This window comes from Tiliqua scincoides, chromosome 1, assembly GCF_035046505.1.
Source record: "Tiliqua scincoides isolate rTilSci1 chromosome 1, rTilSci1.hap2, whole genome shotgun sequence".
In the NCBI taxonomy this organism is placed as follows: domain Eukaryota; kingdom Metazoa; phylum Chordata; class Lepidosauria; order Squamata; family Scincidae; genus Tiliqua; species Tiliqua scincoides.
In genome coordinates, this window is record NC_089821.1 from 98,445,877 (window position 1) to 98,463,216 (window position 17,340).

The 17,340-nt window shown below is 45.4% G+C and overlaps 2 protein-coding genes across 4 annotated transcripts in view; one reads left to right on the plus strand and one right to left on the minus strand.

Moving 5' to 3' along the window:
- Positions 1-14,033, minus strand: part of CCDC148 (coiled-coil domain containing 148) — a 151,606-nt gene extending 137,573 nt beyond the window's left edge. The window contains exon 1 of the mRNA XM_066638028.1: positions 13,975-14,033. The gene's annotated coding sequence lies outside the window, so the exon portion shown is untranslated. The remainder of the gene's footprint in view (positions 1-13,974) is intronic.
- A 342-nt stretch (positions 14,034-14,375) lies between these two features.
- The window catches only part of PKP4 (plakophilin 4), a 156,293-nt gene continuing 153,328 nt past the window's right edge, over positions 14,376-17,340 (plus strand). For all 3 annotated transcript variants that reach the window (XM_066612025.1, XM_066612027.1, XM_066612026.1), the window contains exon 1: positions 14,376-14,564. The gene's annotated coding sequence lies outside the window, so the exon portion shown is untranslated. The remainder of the gene's footprint in view (positions 14,565-17,340) is intronic.

Below are 17,340 nucleotides of genomic sequence, written 5' to 3' on the forward strand. Positions count from 1 at the left end.
CAGCACGAGCTGAAAAGAATATACGTATATTGAATGGCTTTGTCCATGCACAGTCCTCCTCAGGGCAGTCTGGATGTCAGAAAGACATCTAGGCTAGATCATATGGTTTTTCAAGTAGAATTCGGGAGCGTTCAGTCTTATGAGCCCCCAGTCTGAAGTAACAACATCCTCATCTCATTGTCAACCAATGTCAAGACAAGCTACACAATAAGGACACCAACGCTTCAGATGAGAACTCAGGTATACAGCATCAGAAGTAGGCTGTGAAGCATTCCAGAAAAATCTCTCCAAAAGGCCTGATTATACAGTCCCAACCACCAATATCCAATTGGCTCTAACAAGCTGTTAGAGATACTGGAATGCTATAAGAAAGATAACCAAGAACATGACTACGACTATGACTACGACTACTACAACTAGTAGTAGTAGTAGTAATAGTAGTTCTTCTTAGTTATCATAGAATGTTATTATTGTTATTAGTTATCATAGAAACACTTTATTTTTCTGTTAATTCTGAAACCAAAAAGGGCAAATGACCTATTTTAAGTGCCTTGCAGGACCTACAAAGTGTTGAGGTCAGGTGAGTGAGGTCAGAATGTTGAAATTTCCAAGATAGGACATGGAGGGGGAAGGGTATGAGCCTGCTTGGGGCCACAATGACTTGAGTAGGGAAGGTGCTTAGTTTCCATGGATGAAGACTTATGCCCCTGCCCAGCTCCTGCCCCAGATCCTATGTTAGAACAATACTGCAATGGTTTTGGAGATGGTACAAGTTAAACACCTTCTTTTGGACTTAATGGACAGCCAAAATGCAGTGCCCCTCACATTCTCCTGCTCTAACCACTCTGCCACCACAGAGTATTTGATTCAGATTACCATAATTTTGCTCTCAATCACAGCACTTCTACTCCAGTATAAAACCCCCTGATGAGGAGCCCACAATTCAGATGATGGGGTGCATGTCATAAGACTACAATTCTTTGGTTTCCCTCATGCTGCGTATACTTAGCCATGATGGACTTTTGATAACAATTATTTTTTTTAAAAAGACACTTCTCACAAACAGAAAGCTTCATGCACAACAGCCGGGTTTTGTAACTCACTTAGGATTCCTAACACCTGTGTTCTTGGAACTCTCACAGGTACTCGGCCTCAGGAGGTGTACTCCTATTCTCAATCTCATTAGGGCCATCTCAGACAATAGTGTCTAAACCAGTCCTGTGTTCCCACAGAGACACACAGGTTAAGTATGCACTGTGCAGAAAGAGGTGGCCATGAACTTTTCAGATGCATTTATAAGCTCTCTGTTGATAAATGCCAGGCACTTGACTTCACACACAAACACAGCAGCAACACTTCCCTCACCTATTGTCCTCCACAGCTCTTAGCCTCCAAATTCTGACAAGGGACATTTTTCCTTTGGGAAGCAGGCTCAATGTGAGAAGCATCTATCTGGCAATGCAGATATACTGAATACTTACTCCGAGTTCAATGACTGATTACAATGGGAATTTTGCAACCTCATTACTTGAAGAATGTACAGGCGTGCCACCTTATCTGTGAGAGTTCCATTCTGGAAGCCCCCATGAAACTGTGGATACGAGGGAACACACCCCACCATCTGGAGGCCAGGGGAGCTGAGATCCCCTCACCTCCAGAGGATCTTCTGAGTCCAGCAGAGGCTACGCACATCTTCCCCTGACTTCTGATGGGTTCTGAATGATGATTACAGGCCAAAAAGTGCTACTTCCAGTTTTCAGCTGAAAAACAGAAGTGACATTTTTATGCCTTTAAAAGATATAAGAAGGGCCAGGAAAGCCCTGGAAGCTTTTTAAAGGCATACAAGTTTTTTAAAGACCTTTTAAAAGTCATAAAAACATCACTTCCAGTTTTTGATTGAAAACCGGAAGTAGCATTTTTCGACCTGTAATTGTCATTCTGAGCCCAGCAGAGGCCACGGATAGATGTGCATGACCTCTGCTGGGCTCAGAAGATCCTTTGGAGGCAAGGAGAGCAGCTTCCTTCACTTCCAGAGGGGGCGTGGGGGGGCCACGGACCCAATCTGCATACACATGAAACTGCGGATACAGGTAGGGGGCCCCTGTGTGCACTTGATCCCCAAGTTACAGACATTTGCATTGGCGCTTTCACGCTGGCACAGTCCATGTGTTGTGGTGCTTTTGCAATAGTACTGAGCTGGCAAAAGCCAGCTGTTTTGATCTACGTCTGTTCTGTCTTGCAGACAAATCTCTGGAAAGGAACCAGTACATAGTTTGAGAACACAGAGCACAAACCTGAGTGCTGGCTGAGCCAGCACAGGTCCCCTGCACTAGCTCAGGAGCGTCACAGTTGTGTCATAAGGCATGTTTGCGCCTCCTGGGTAGCCAGGGTAGCCAGCCTGGGATTACATCAGCTGCTCTGATTTGTGCCAGCAATTTTGCTGGTCCAAGCAGCCCTATGGGGTGGCTGGGACACTACTCAGGGTAAGGAGGAAAATATCCCAAGTTGCCCTCCAGCCACCTCCTAACCTGTACTGGATAACCTGTGCTGGATACAGCACAGGCCACTTGGTCTGTCTGTTCCAGCATAGGTTTGGATTGGCCTGTGTTAGTTAATTTTCATTTAAAAAGCAACTTTTCTTTTAAATAATCCAAACTACCAAAATGATAAAATATTTAGGGGGATCCAAGGAAGTTTTAGGTGTTACAACACAATGCTTCCAACTCAATGCAATAGTTTTAAATTGCTGTGAAATTTGGCTACATGGTATCCCTCCCCAGGAAGATTCTCCATGCCAAATTTCATGATGACATAGCATCTTGATTTTATGATGAATAGGATTTTCAGTATTCTTAACAGAATGCTGAAAATATCAGCTGCCTTAACTACAGTGCCACCCTGCATAATAATTACACACACCACTAATATACATATTAGAATGTACATATTTAGAAAATATGACAAATGCATGAGTTAAGGCTCAGCCAGGTGATGCTGCCCTACTATATATTCCACTGTGTGCCCACTTTGACAAATGTGCAAATAGGACCTATGAGAATTTAAATAAAGTAGCAAAGGTGATATTACGGCCCAATTCTAAACTAACACAGTGCTGGCACAGCAGCATGCCATCACAAACATGCCATAAACCGCATTTGTAACAATTTGCAAGCAGAGTGCTGGTGGGAAAGCCTGCACTGTCCTGCCTGTGCTGAATCCAGGCTGCTGTCACTGGTAAGTGCGGAGCCGAGTGGCGCAGGGGTAGGGCGGGATGGAGGCGGAGAGGGTATATTTCAGGGTGGGAGAAGGGCAGAGAGTAGGGAGGTTCAGGCTCAGGAAGGGGTGAGGATGGCAGAAGAGGCCTCCACCATATCTAAAATCCATCCTAGGCCTGAAAGTGCTACATGGGGCTACTCAGACTTGTACCAGCAATTTCGCTGGCATAGATATGATGAGTAGCCTCATTAGGCAGGCTGGGGCTCAACACAGGATAAGGGAACAAATGTTCCCTTACATTGAGGAGACTGCTGGCCTGTTCAATTTCAGCACTGGATACAGTGTGGGCTGTGTGGCCAAGCTGCGCCAACGCAGAAGAGGAATGGGTTGCCCATCATATTAAATTTTTTTAAGTTACTGCAATCATTACTGAAATAATAGAATAAGCAAGAAATAACCAGGGCAGGAGGTCTGGCTCAGTTGGTAGAGCTGCCACCTTGTATGCCTGAAGATCTGAGGCTGCCAGTTCAAAACAACCGGAAGTACCCGAGAAGTGAGGACACGCTGATATACTGATGAGCTGACCCTCGGTGGCAGAGAGGAGTTGCCGTCAAGTGGAGCGTGGGAGGTGAAGGGCCAGGGAGAGGCCAGACCGGGAAGGAATCCAGCTGGAATGAGAAGCTCTATGAAAGACTAGAACTATTCAATTGTAAAAATCCCTATGGGGGGTTTAGAACAACCTGCCTATGTAAACCGACTTGGATTAAAGTCTGAGGAGAAATCTGATAACCAAAGAAAGGCGGTATATAAATACCTGTATAAATAAAATAAACAACCATTACTGAGCATTTGATGCAAAGATTAAGATGCAACAGAGGCTTTAAAAAAAAAGATGCCATCTAAATCATAAACGTTTTGCTAGCAAATGCCACAAAGAAGAAGAATTTTTTATTAGTAGGCTAAACTGAAAACTCATTTCATCGTTATCCTTAAAATTAGACTGGAAAAATTAGGAATATCCCATCTGAAACACATCTACTTAACATTCCACAATGTTTCTTTAAAGGAAACTTGATTCCTATTTTTATCTGGTATTACCTAGCAGCACAGCTCCTGGAGGGGGGCTATTTCCCCTGAGCTCACCACAGGCCCCCAAGTACAGAAATGGCAGCAGCAGGAATATCAAAAAGCTGGACAGGTTGTAACATCATGTCCCTCAATGCCTTTCCGAGCCACCCCTACAGCTTTGTATTTAATTGTACTATATAATCTGTAGAAAAATTATCTTGGAGATAATTTAAAGAATAGGGAATAAAAGTTTCAAAATAATAAATTATATGTCCTTATTCACTTTGAATTCTTTGGAGTTAATTCAAATGAAATACAGTAATTCTTCAACATACTTGTATTTCTTGTAGGTTTCACGACACATTTTGACTTTTTAAAAAACATTTTAAAAGCCTTGTTGAAACTACTGTTGCAGATTCCCCTGCAACATGCTGATAGAGCACTATCCAGTATAAACTAGCATAGGCTCTCTGTAAACAACTGTATGCTCCCTCTGTTATTATACTTACACTTTTATATTAAAACTTAGCTTAGTTTCACACCCAAAGGAAGATGTTCCCAATCATACAACAAGCATTTATTTGTGTGCTATAGCATCAGCCCAGGGCATGAGCACAATAGTGTATTATAGAAGAGCTGGACTCAGTCCAGAAGTGGTCACACATTAAAGCTGTAATTGGGCCTTGAAGGTCTTTAGCTGAAAGTTTGTGATATAACATCAGCACTACTAAATGAAATTAAAGCCAACCGACAGAACTCAGAACGGATACAAAGAAGAAGGGGGGGAATATTATGTTGCATTATCACCATGATTTTAAAATCATTACATGGAGCTAGTCCCATTTATGACAATGCTGTTTCATTTCATATAATGTGCCTTGGATTGGGGTGTTAGAGTCTATTAAATATTAAATAGAGCCTGTAAATATTTCACTGCAAGTGTCTCAAATCTACAATACTTATGAATGGAAGAATTCTACATTTTATGTAAAAATGATAAACATAGCAAACTATGTTATGACTATGACATACTATGACTGCACTTACAATTTCATCAGCTATAAACCTAAGCTACTACTTCTGAGATCCATACAGACTAGTCACCCAATTCTATCTCCCATTTGCAACAGTGGGAGGAGTGTCCTGTTGTTGCAAAAGATCCAACAATTTTGCAATAGTGCACCACTGCCAAGCCAGTTTCAGTTGCAATGGCAAAGTAGAGTAGCTGCAGCTCAGGAGCCATGCTGCCACGGATCCTAGACTGCATAAGTCTCAGTAAGTTGGCAGTTGGGATGTGTCATGGGCAGGGAGAGAGAGGGCAGAGGAAGTTTTGGGGTGGGTTGGAGGGATGACAGGGCAGATCCTGGTGTGTGCCAGGATCCTATTCCCTCTTTTTTTACCAGTCTCAGCCCCCCCTCACAGGCACGATCCTCCCCTTCTCCCTCCCTCTGCCCGTTCCACCCACTCCCTGCCTCCTCCTGCCCCAAAAGTGCTCACAACCGGCTAGTGCTTTTCGGCATCTTTGCAGCAGAGCTGGTGGTACACATGTACCGCCAGCAATGGAGACCTTAAGATCGGGCTCTAAGGCTGTAATTCTATACAGACTTTCTTGGGAGTAAGACCCATTGAATGAAATGAGACTTACTTTTGAGTAGACATGAATAGAATTGTACTGTAAGTTATCAAATCCTATTTTGCTCCTACAGGGCCATGAGATATCTAATCTTAACACTGTCCGTGAGTCAGGAATGAATTTTTGTCGGTTCTTGCCCTCCGACTCAGGCAGTGGGAGAAACAGTTCACAAGCTTGGAAAGTCTTGGCTGATTTCCAAGCAAATCCTATGGAAATATTTATTAAAGGGCAATAGGAAAAGTAGGAAAATATTTATTAAAGGGCAATAGGAAAAGTAGCAATTCTTTATACACTTTTGTGGGAATAAACCCCACTGAGCACAATGGAGCTTCCTTCTGAGCAGCCAAGTATAGGTACGCACTGTTAGATGAGTAAAAATTCAGAACAGTATCTTATGCTATCAGCACTAATCGCAAACTGCAAAAATAAAATGTGTCGTAAACAAGACAGAAGTCATAAATCTAAGTAACAAGAAAAAGCCGATATTATTTAAAAAAATTATTTATATGCCATTATCATCAAACTACTCCTCCAGATGCACACTAATGGTTCAACTAATGCCAAAGTTGCACCGACATTGATGCTACGTCAGTGCAATGTCCAACAAATCCTATCCAGCACAAAGGGGAAGGGGGAAATAAGAGCCCAGGTACAGCCTTCCCAGTAATGCCAACAGTGGGCATGGAAACTCTGACCTAGTCCCCCAATCATGGTGGTGGCCTGCCAGCCTGATGTTGGCCAGATGTTAGCTTGACATGCAAGGAGCCAATCACTGCACCCATCTTATGCCCGTCGCCAGGGTTGCTCTTCCTGGATGAACCAAACAGGGGGCTAAAAGTGGCAATCAGAGTAAGCAGCATTCTCCAAGAAAGACCATATGCCATTATCTGATGCAAATGGAAGGGATGGTTAGCCAATACATTTTATATAGCAAAGACAATTTCACAATGCTGAAGGGTCAATGTTTAGAGGCAGTGACATCAGATAGATCAGTGTTTCTCAAACTGTGGGTCTGGACCCACTAGGTGGGTCGCAAGACAATTTCAGGTGGGTCCCCATTCATTTCAATATTTTATTTTTAATATATTAGACTTGCTACCATGATATGTGACTGCATTTGGGGAAATGTTATAGACCTATACTTTTAACAAACTACTATGTATATTCTTTTAACAATGATAGTAAAGGAAACTTACTGCTGGGTAAGTGTGGGTAGGATTGCAGCCTAGGATAGTTAAAAATTTTCCTGCCTGATGATGTCACTTCTGGCCACGACATCACTTCCGGTGGGTCCCAACAGATTCCCATTCTGTCCCAGTGGGTCCCAGTACTAAATGTGTGAGAACCACTGAGATAGATATTATACGTACAGCATTAATATGTTTCAACATGGGATTCTCTCCTCTCCTTGCAAGCAAGGAGTGCATTGCTTGTGTGTGGTGCACATTGCTTACACCAGTGTTTCTCAAACTGTGGGTCAGGACCCACTAGATGGGTTGCGAGTCAATTTCAGGTGGGTTCCCATTCATTTCAATATTTTATTTTTAATATACTAGACTTGATGCTACCATGGTACATGACTGCATTTTAAAAATGTTACAGATCTGTACTTTTTAACAGACAACTATGTGTATGCTTTTAACAATGATAGTAAAAGGGACTTTTACTAGGTAAGTGTGGTTAGGATTGCAGCCTAGGATTGTTGAAAATTTTCCTGCTTGATTATGACACTTCTGATAATGACATCACTTCTGGTGGGTCCTGACAGATTTTCATTCTACAAAGTGGGTGCCAGTGCTAAAAGTTTGAGAACCACTGGCTTACACTGTGTGTGGTGAGCATTGTCCTTGCTCCCCCGTTGGGGTGGTAGAATGGAAATTCCACTTGTGTGTTTGTGCATGGAGTCACCCGGGGCAGAATCCCTGCGATAAGAGTAAGAAAAGACAAGCGTTAACAAAATATCTTGCCGTATATATTGTGAGCATCGCAGACTGTTTGCGCAAACTGCTCCCTTTGTGTGCAAAGTGACCTTTCACCATAGTTTTCAAAACTGCAGTTCCCACATGTTTGTGCTCAAAATGTGGACAACATGAAGTTCAAGAGGAATAGCTCTCTGCCATGTGCTGTTTCACTTGAATTCTGGTCTCCCTGGCAGGAGCTTTAGTTCTGAGATTCGTGTGCTGTCATAGGCTGCAAAATGTAGTCTGTATTCTATACTCTGCAATAGGAAAGTGGGTGGGGCCAAAGGGGTGGCAGAAGTTGAGATCTTCTGGTATTTGTTGCTTCCCCATTATTTCCTATTGGTCTTTTTAATTTCTTCACCAGCTCTGTCATTGGTGTGGGGTGGTTTGCTTGCTTCAGGGGCATGTCTATCAGCTGGAGAAAATTTAAGGCAGGGGTTTCAAACTCATTTCATACAGTTGACTGAATAGCATTCATGATGCCTGCTAAGGGCCAGAAGAGATGGCAGTAGGCAGGAAGTGATATTAAACAGGTCCATAACCATAAATAAGCACCTTTTCTCATTTAGGAACTCATTAGCTGCAAATGACAGAAGAGAAAATACACAAATCTTGATCGTATTTCAAGATATGGGAGAGCCCAGTTATCTTGCAGACCACCCTTTCAGCAATGACATCTCAGCACTGCTCAGCAGCTGAGAACCCAAGAGCCAGATAAAAAGCTTCTGCAGGTTGCATCCAGCCCTCGGGCCTTATATTTGACACCCCAGTATAAGATATGACCTACTCATTCCACCCACTTCCCTTCCACATCCCTCCTACATCTCGACCCCATTAGGAGGTTTGCATTAGCAACAGTTGTGCTAGTATTGGGCGTTTGTCAGCATGGTGTTGTGCCAGCATCGATGGCACATCCATAAGCAGAACTAAGACTGTGATGGTGGGATTGTTGTTCCGCTGGCATTCAAGGGCATATACCAATCCTCTGCTGCTCAGAGTGGTGTTTTTGATAAACAGGACTGTACCTAAAGTATTTGTGGTGTACTTTCTTATAGGCTCAGACCCCAGGCAGCATTTTTCTACTAATGCTGTAAGCACTTTAAAAAGCAAGTTTTTTTTATTGAAAACGAACAGGCATTTGGGACCATAACTCTGAAAAGCAAACGTCCCATAAATTACCAGCTTCTTCTGGCTTTTTACTCAAGTAAGGGCGCAGGCCCCACAACGGACTCTTTTAGCCTACACTGGCTATTTTGCTGGCACTGACAGGGGAAGCTTCATCATGGGCTTTTGAGCCCACATGGAGGACAGGATCCAGCAGAGGAGGCCTCAGCTGGTTCCACCCACCTCCCTCCCCCCAGTCAGATACTGCCCCAGTTCCAGAAAACCTCCCCCCAAAGCCTGCATTGCTGCCTGTTGGTCTCACTCACCTCCAGAAGGCATCCTTCTGGCTCTGGCCTGGCACCCCCTCCTCCCGAGGTGTCGTAAATGTGCTTTATGCACATTAACACCTAGCACTGGTGCTGGAGGTCAGCGCTGGCACTATGCCTCAACAGGATTGGACCCTAAATTCCACTGAAATTTGAGGCACCTAGAGTTGTCAATTAACTACACAAAAAATGGCCCAAGTACTTTTTTTTTTTTTTGCTTGCTTTTGGGACCGCTTTCCAGAAAAGCAACCGACATAGCTGTTCCCAGCTTTTAAATTTTTTAGCTATACAACACTGGTGAATACACAGTTTTTCTATTCCAGTCTGTTTCAAGATCCACCCAAAACACTGAGGGCCCCCTCCCAGTTCAGTCCCATAGTTCCAGTACTTTTGATGCCAAGAACTGGCAACTCAAGAGACATAGGACTGGGCTGGGCTGTAAACCTCCAATCCTAAGCACATTTTCTAGGGAGTAATCTTATTATAGGCCATAGGACTTGCGTCTGTATAAATCGGCATAAAATCATGCTGCATATGAATGAAATCACAACTGCAGTGGCACAACTGAATTATTAAAAAGCTAAACTCAAAAGCTCTGATGATGAAAGATGAGACAGTGGGACAACAGTCAGGAAGAAAAGAAAGGGAAACTGAATCAAGTGTATCAGTGGGCTTGGGTACATCTAAATCTACTAGGAAAGGGTTATCAATTAATTTTGAGCATCTGTGCTCAAATACTAGCAGATTTACAGATACTGTAGATACAGTATCTGTATAGCAGGTTCTCCACAGAAATATCAGTAAGCAGATCTAGCCACTCTATTCTAAATTCTAAATTACTTATTTGCAGAGAGTTGCTGCTGTAGCATATTAGTCACTTCCATCTTTTCGGCATTCACCCTGTTCATGGCCATAAAACTCATTTTACAAAGTTCTTAGGCAGTGTTATCAAAAATGTAGGCAGCCAGGTGCCTGGGATTCTGGCAGCCTGGAGTGGTTAGTGCATAACAATTACATTACTGCAGGAGAAAGTCATGTGCCAAGATCAAAACCCAGTGCCAGCCCATAAACACAAAGCATACGCTGGAACATTCCACAGATGAGCAAGACATTCATATCTACTTGTTACACTCCTCTTCTTATGCCAGCACTGTTCTTTACTATTACGTACTGCAGAAGGTACGTTATCCCCTGGGGGCTGTGGATAAGAATAGGCCCTCAGTTTGGCTGTACTTGTCGTAAGAGGCGACTAAACAGCCACCAGGTAGATGGGACTCCTTAGCCTGGGAAGGCAGCTCATCTGAGAGAAGGAAAACTCTGATCCCAAACCTCCACTGCCTTGTGGCTACATCCAGTTGTGGAAAAGGCTTCAGGAGTCAACCTCGAGGCAAAATCCGGAGCCGCAGTCCCTGAGGCAGTTCATGGCTGAACATAGTCACATTCTGGCAACTCCTGCGATGCCGCTGGAACCAACCGTACTGGCTTCTGCCTTTCCATTGGACCATTTCAGCGACGTGGAGAGGGGGGATTTGCTGCATGGGTAACAGTCTATCCTCCATATCTACCTTACCCAGGCTTCGCGCACTGGAGAGCACACTGTTCCGGAACCACTATTCAGAGCGCAATACCATAGTCTTCCGAGACTGAAGGATGCCAACTGCAGAAGGCTCTGCTTGCTGTATTTCCTTTCTGCTTTCTTCAAGCTCATCAACGTTTAGATGCACAACTAATAAGGGTTGTGCATCTAAAGTACAACTAATATTGTACTTAGGGTAGAATAGCTGCATCGTAAACATACTGAGCAGCATGTGGTATTTTGATAGGAAATCATCAAGAACAGTGTTTCCCAACTGTAAATCGTGGCTCCCTGGGGAGCCATAGAAACCACCCAGGGGAGTCGCTGAATCCTCATAAAAAACCTGCCACCCTATATAATGTATAGGATTGTAACTCTGATGGGGAGCCATGGCCAATAGCCCAGTAGGTCAAGGGAGCCACCAGTCAAAAAAGTTTGGGAACCACTGATCAAGAGGGTTATGAAAATGAAGAGAGTTCCACTGAATCAGAAAAGAGGTCCAGGTCATCCTGCAACACCCAGTAGGCAAGCAGATACTTCCAGGAGAGACCACAAACAGAAGGTCCACTTCATGGCAATACTCTCTTCCTCTGTTGTTCTCTAGCAACTGGCATTGAGAAGCATATTGCTTCCGATCCCAGAGGTGCCACAAAGCTATAATTAATAGCCATTGGGCTGGTTCAGATGACACCGACAAAACCACCCCATCATCATGTGAGTAAGGATGTTGTACACCCTGCTGATCTCCGGCACAACATTCCCTGCTCCAAATCACATAGGGGTTAATTTGAACTACTCCCTCATTCAGATAAACCATGCCATGCAATTCTGAGAAGGGAAATTGCACACTGGAAGTTGAACATGCTCGTGCACATCTTTTACTGCAGGAGGCAACTTGGCCACAGTCCAAGTCTGGTCATATGAGGCACCTTCCTTATGAGGAAAGACTACGGCGTTTGGGCCTCTTCAGCCTAGAAAAGAGACGCCTGAGGGGGGACATGATTGAGACATACAAAATTATGCAGGGGATGGACAGAGTGGATAGGGAGATGCTCTTTACACTCTCACATAATACCAGAACCAGGGGACATCCACTAAAATTGAGTGTTGGGCGGGTTAGGACAGACAAAAGAAAATATTTCTTTACTCAGCGTGTGGTCGGTCTGTGGAACTCCTTGCCACAGGATGTGGTGATGGCGTCTAGCATGGACGCCTTTAAAAGGGGATTGGACAAGTTTCTGGAGGAAAAATCCATTATGGGGTACAAGCCATGATGTGTATGCGCAACCTCCTGATTTTAGAAATGGGTTATGTCAGAATGCCAGATGCAAGGGAGGGCACCAGGATGAGGTCTCTTGTTATCTGGTGTGCTCCCTGGGGCATTTGGTGGGCCGCTGTGAGATACAGGAAGCTGGACTAGATGGGCCTATGGCCTGATCCAGTGGGGCTGTTCTTATGTTCTTATGTTCTTAAAATCAGAGACCATTATACTAGAATAGGCTCCCAATCTCCCACAATCTGAGGGGGCCACAAGTATTCTAAAAAGGAGTGGTAGGTACACAAAATGGTTGCTGAGGGGCTGGGCCAGGCACAAAATGAGATCTTACACACATGCACACACCTTTCACCCATCCATCCATCTTGCCAGCATGTGGGCACTGCTAGACATCTCCACAGGGAAATGTACGCTTACGGGCACTGCACTGAGGACTCCTGTACTAGAATAATAGTGGGACACATTGAAACACATTGTTATACTCAGTTTAAAATAGACCTCACCAGGTACACATGAAACAATGCATTGTCCACTAGATCATGTCTTAGTTTGTGCTCCTACCCACAAATCTACATATACCTGGGACTAATGCCTAGTAAACACAGTGAGACTTACTTTTAAGTATATGCATAAGATTGGGATGGTGTGTTCATCCACATGCATTTACATGCATGTGCTCTACCAACAAACTTGCATCTATCTTACTTAATTCATACCTAACTTTCAGAGATGAAGAATGGGCTGAACCTTCAACAGCAGCACCACATCTATGCACCAAGTGTATGCACAGTCATTGTCTTTCTTAAAAAGGAACCCCCAAAATCTCACCCAAAGGAAAAAAATAGGAACAGCAATTAACCAGGAACAGGTACCAGAAAAGAGACTGTTTCTGGTTAATATAGCTGCAGTGTTTATATCAATTACAGGTAACTCAGGATAATTTCTGCCCTCTAGTTCCATATTCCTAATCTTCAAAATGAACCCCCACCTCACCCAAAACATATTTTGAAAAATCTGGGGTTGAAGTGGAGAATCACACCAACATTTTACACAAACATTTAAGAGAAAATTAGGGCCCAATCCTATCCAATTTTCCAGTGCTGATGCAGCCATGCCAATGGGGTGAGGGCTGCATCCTATGGTGAGGGGGGTAGCACAGAGGCCTCCTCAAGGTAAGGAAACATTTATTCCCTTACCTTGGGGCTTCACTGTGCCTACATTGGCACTGGAAAGTTGGATAGGATTATGCCACAACAGCACAATCCAGTCACGTGTCCCACTGCATTCAATGAGGCTTAATCCTGAGAAAATGAATATAAAATTGCACTCTAAACTCTTAAGAAAAAGACTAGGAAGGAGTAGTTTAGTGCCATACTACACATTCAGTTTCTTTTCTCCATATCAACAAGGCTGAAATATGGTGCTTAAAAAAACACATTGTGTGTATTTTAGGAAGACTACTGGGGGGGGGGGGAACCCCAATCATTAAAAGCATATATGTGTCTATGTGGAAAGAACAGTTTACAATACAGTTGCAATACTGGGCAAACTTGCTTGAGAATAAGCCCCCTTTAAACAAGTAGGATTTGTGGCTGCAATTCTATCCACACTTTCTGGGAGTAAGTGCCATTGACTATAATGGGTCTTACTTTGGGTAGACAGGTGCAGGCTTAGGATATGAGGCTGCAATTCCATCCACACTATTCCAGGAGTAAGCTCCATTGACTATAATGGAACTTACAGGCTTGGGCTCTGAGGCTGCAACCCTATCCACTTTCCCGGGAGTAAGCCTCGTTGACTCTAAGGGGACTTACTTCAGAGTAGACAGGCACTGAGGCAGAGCACACAGGCACAGGATGGGGCTGCAGGTCTGCTCCACCCCAGTCCTCCTGCCGCTTTGAGGGTCGTCCTCCCTCCCCGATGTAGCGCCTCCACCCCGCCCCCGGATGCCCCCCGCACAGAGCGCACACGCACCAGCACCGCCTGGCCCGGAGGAACTGCGACTGCCGCCCTCCCCTCCACTCTCCGCCGGGTCCCTTCACAGCATCGGTAACCCTGGCAACCTGAGCCCGCGCCGCCATTGGCCAGTTTGATGCCCGCCGCGGGCCAATGCGGACGCGGCTCGGGGCGGCCCCCTCCAATGGGCGCGGGGCGCAGGGCAGGGCGCCTTGCTGACGTCTAGCAGGGAGAAGAGAAGGGAGGGGCGGCGGAGGGAGGGAGCGCAGCCAGCGAGGAGGAGGAGGAGGGTTCTTGTGCTGCTTGGCGGCGGCACATTATCCGGCGGGACCATGGACTCCCCGGGGTAGGGCCCTTCCCGGCGGCGCGGCGGCCGCGGCCCCTCCGCGCGCACACAGGGACACCCAGCGCCGGCGGCGGGGCGGCCCCCGCTCGCTCTGTCCACGCGGTGAGTGAAGGTCTCTCCCCGCCTTCCTGGGAGGGCAGCCGAGCTGTAGTCCTCACCGCGCTTACCCGGGAGCAAGCCCCGTGGACTGCAGTGGTGCTTTCTTCTGAGTAGACACGCCTGGGCTGGGCTGGGCTGCTTGGCCGCCACCCTGTCCCCTCTCACCTGGGCTCAGCCCTGTCAACTCTAATGGGACTCCCTCCAGGGTAGGCAGGCACAGGACTGGGCTGCGGTGGGAGGGAGGAGAGGGGCGCCGCGGGAGCTGCCTGAGGGGAAGCAGGAGGAGCAGGCGAAGGTTTTCTCCCTGCCCCAGAGAGCCACCACCCTCGTCCGCGCTCCCCTTCCAGAGTCCCACCCGCGTCCTCTTCCCTAGCCCTTCGCAACTCCCTCGCCTCTTCCTGCCACTACTCCTGCCTTAGAACCCAAGCCTGCGTCTGTCTACTCAGAAGTAAGTCCCCTTAGAGTCAGTAGGGCTTACTCCCAGGGAAGTGTGGAGAGGATGGCAGCCTTACTCCAGGAATACTTTCTACCTTTGCTTCATTTGACCTGAGGACCCCCCCCCCCCAGTTTCTCTCCCTCTGCTTAGCCAGCCTTCCCCTTCCCTCACAAGCACAAGCCTATGCTTGTCTACTCAGAAGTAAGTCCCATTGCCTTTAGTGGAGCTTACTTTCAGGAAACTGTGCATAGGACTGCAGCCTTACAGCCCAATCCTATCCACACTTTCCTGGCAGTAAGCCCCATTGACTCTAAAGGGAGTTACTTCTGAGTAGACACACATAGGATTAGGTTGTTCATTCAGTCCAAACTGCCACTATCCAGCAGATGGGTTCCTTTCCCTTGCCCCAGATCCTTGCATTTACCCTCTAAGTAACCTTTCCCTGCTCTTCATCCTTTCCCTTAAACTATCTCTGTCCTGCTTTTCTTGCCACCCTAAAGCATGAGATTTTACTTTCCTCCTCACATCCTTAAAGTGTCCTTTCCCTTCCTCTCTGCCACCTCATTCTTGTAAACAGACTTCACCTAAATACCCTTCCATTCTTGATTTTAAAAACTTTCCTCATGCAGATTTTTCCCTTCCCCCTTTATTACCTTTCTCCTTTGCCCTTACTCGAATAATCTGGCTTCCTGTAAGTTAATAGCTGCTTTTCCTACAGCCACCCAGTATCTATTATTCTCCAGAATGCCCTTCCTCCCAATGTATTTTTTTTACTTAATTGGTCATTTCCCTTTGCCCTGAGATCATGGTGGATCCCATCTCAAAATACTTTCCTTCCCCATAAAACTCTGTATGTAGTCATCCTGATTCTCGTTTTAACCTTGCCCTGTCTTCCTTACAAGAGCTTTGCCTAATGTCCTTCACCTCATGATCATTTCTTAAATGAATTGCTTCCCTTTTAGTTCCAGCCTCTTCTGAAAATGAATATCCTCTGATTTCTAGAAAATTTTAGAGAATTTGACCTATGACTAATACAGCTTTTCAATGTTTTTTCCTGAGTGCACTTTTTCATTCTTTGAACCCCAGTAAAATCTTGCTCCTTGTCCATCTACATAAGCCTTGACAATCCTCCCCTGTCTTGCGTGTCACTTAAACCTTTACAATTCCCTTCCTATTCCTGCATCTCTCCATTCCTCATTTATAGAAATTTATTCCTACTTCTTCAGACTCTCTTTAAAAAAGGGAGGAAATCTCATTCCCTTCCTCTTATTACTCTGCTGTACCAGTTTCCCTTCCTGCCACCCTCTAAATCTTTCTTGCTTAACCTGCAGTCTCCCCTCACTCGACCTCGCCCCCATCTTGTATTTTCTCCCAGTAGCTTGTTAAAGCCACTTTCGACCAGGCTAGAGAAGCAAATCCACAGAGAGACTGCAGCTCTCTCTCTCAGCACTGTTTCTGTACAGTGGCAGACCCACAGCTACGATTTCCCTCTGCGGTCATCCAAACCCTGTAGGGAGGGGGGCAGTAGCTGCCTGATTTTGGCTTAGTGTTTGAGGAGTGCGACAGACGGTGGTGTGTGTGGACGGAAGCTGTTGGCGCTCTGGGCGAATGAGAAGGCAGGTGTGTGCCTGTGTGTGGGAGGGGGACACGTTGTTTGTTCCTGGAGCTTTTAGATAGCGAAGGAATGTGAGGAATGCTTGGGAAGCCAGCTGCAACAGATAGCTTGTTGCCCAGCTCTCAAACAGCCAAAGGTCACTGGACCATTTCCCCAGCAGCAAGCAAGCCTCCCTACCTCTGTGCAGCAGAGAGTGTGGGAGCAGTGTCTGTATTATGTGTCTTGAGTATGGCATTGCACAGGCTCAGGTTAGATTCTAGTTGCATTTCTGTACTTGATGACTGCTTTTGAAGGCCGTGGTGATGATTGCTATTCTGACCTATCCTTGTTGAGCAAGTCTGGGGTTTGATTCCTCCTCATTCTGTAATGTACGATTATTGTGCCAAGTTTTGTATTGAGATGTTCAGGATAGTCATCCAACATTCTGCTACACATTTGGGAGCAGAGCTATGGTAATCAAGTGGTGATGGTGAAAGGATGGACTGGAGGAAAGCATCTCTATTATGTTATGAACTGGTTGTGCAGCCTATATGTTAACTACTGTTGGTCAGAAACCTCATCTGTAGATAGCTTTTGTATGGAGCTGATTGGAGAGAGAACTGATAGCAACAATACTGACCTGCATTTACACTCATTTACTATCAGAACAAAAGAACAGAGGAGCACTGTTTTACTAGAGATGGGACAGAGAGAACTGTCTGGTACTGTTAAATTACTGGGCATGTCAG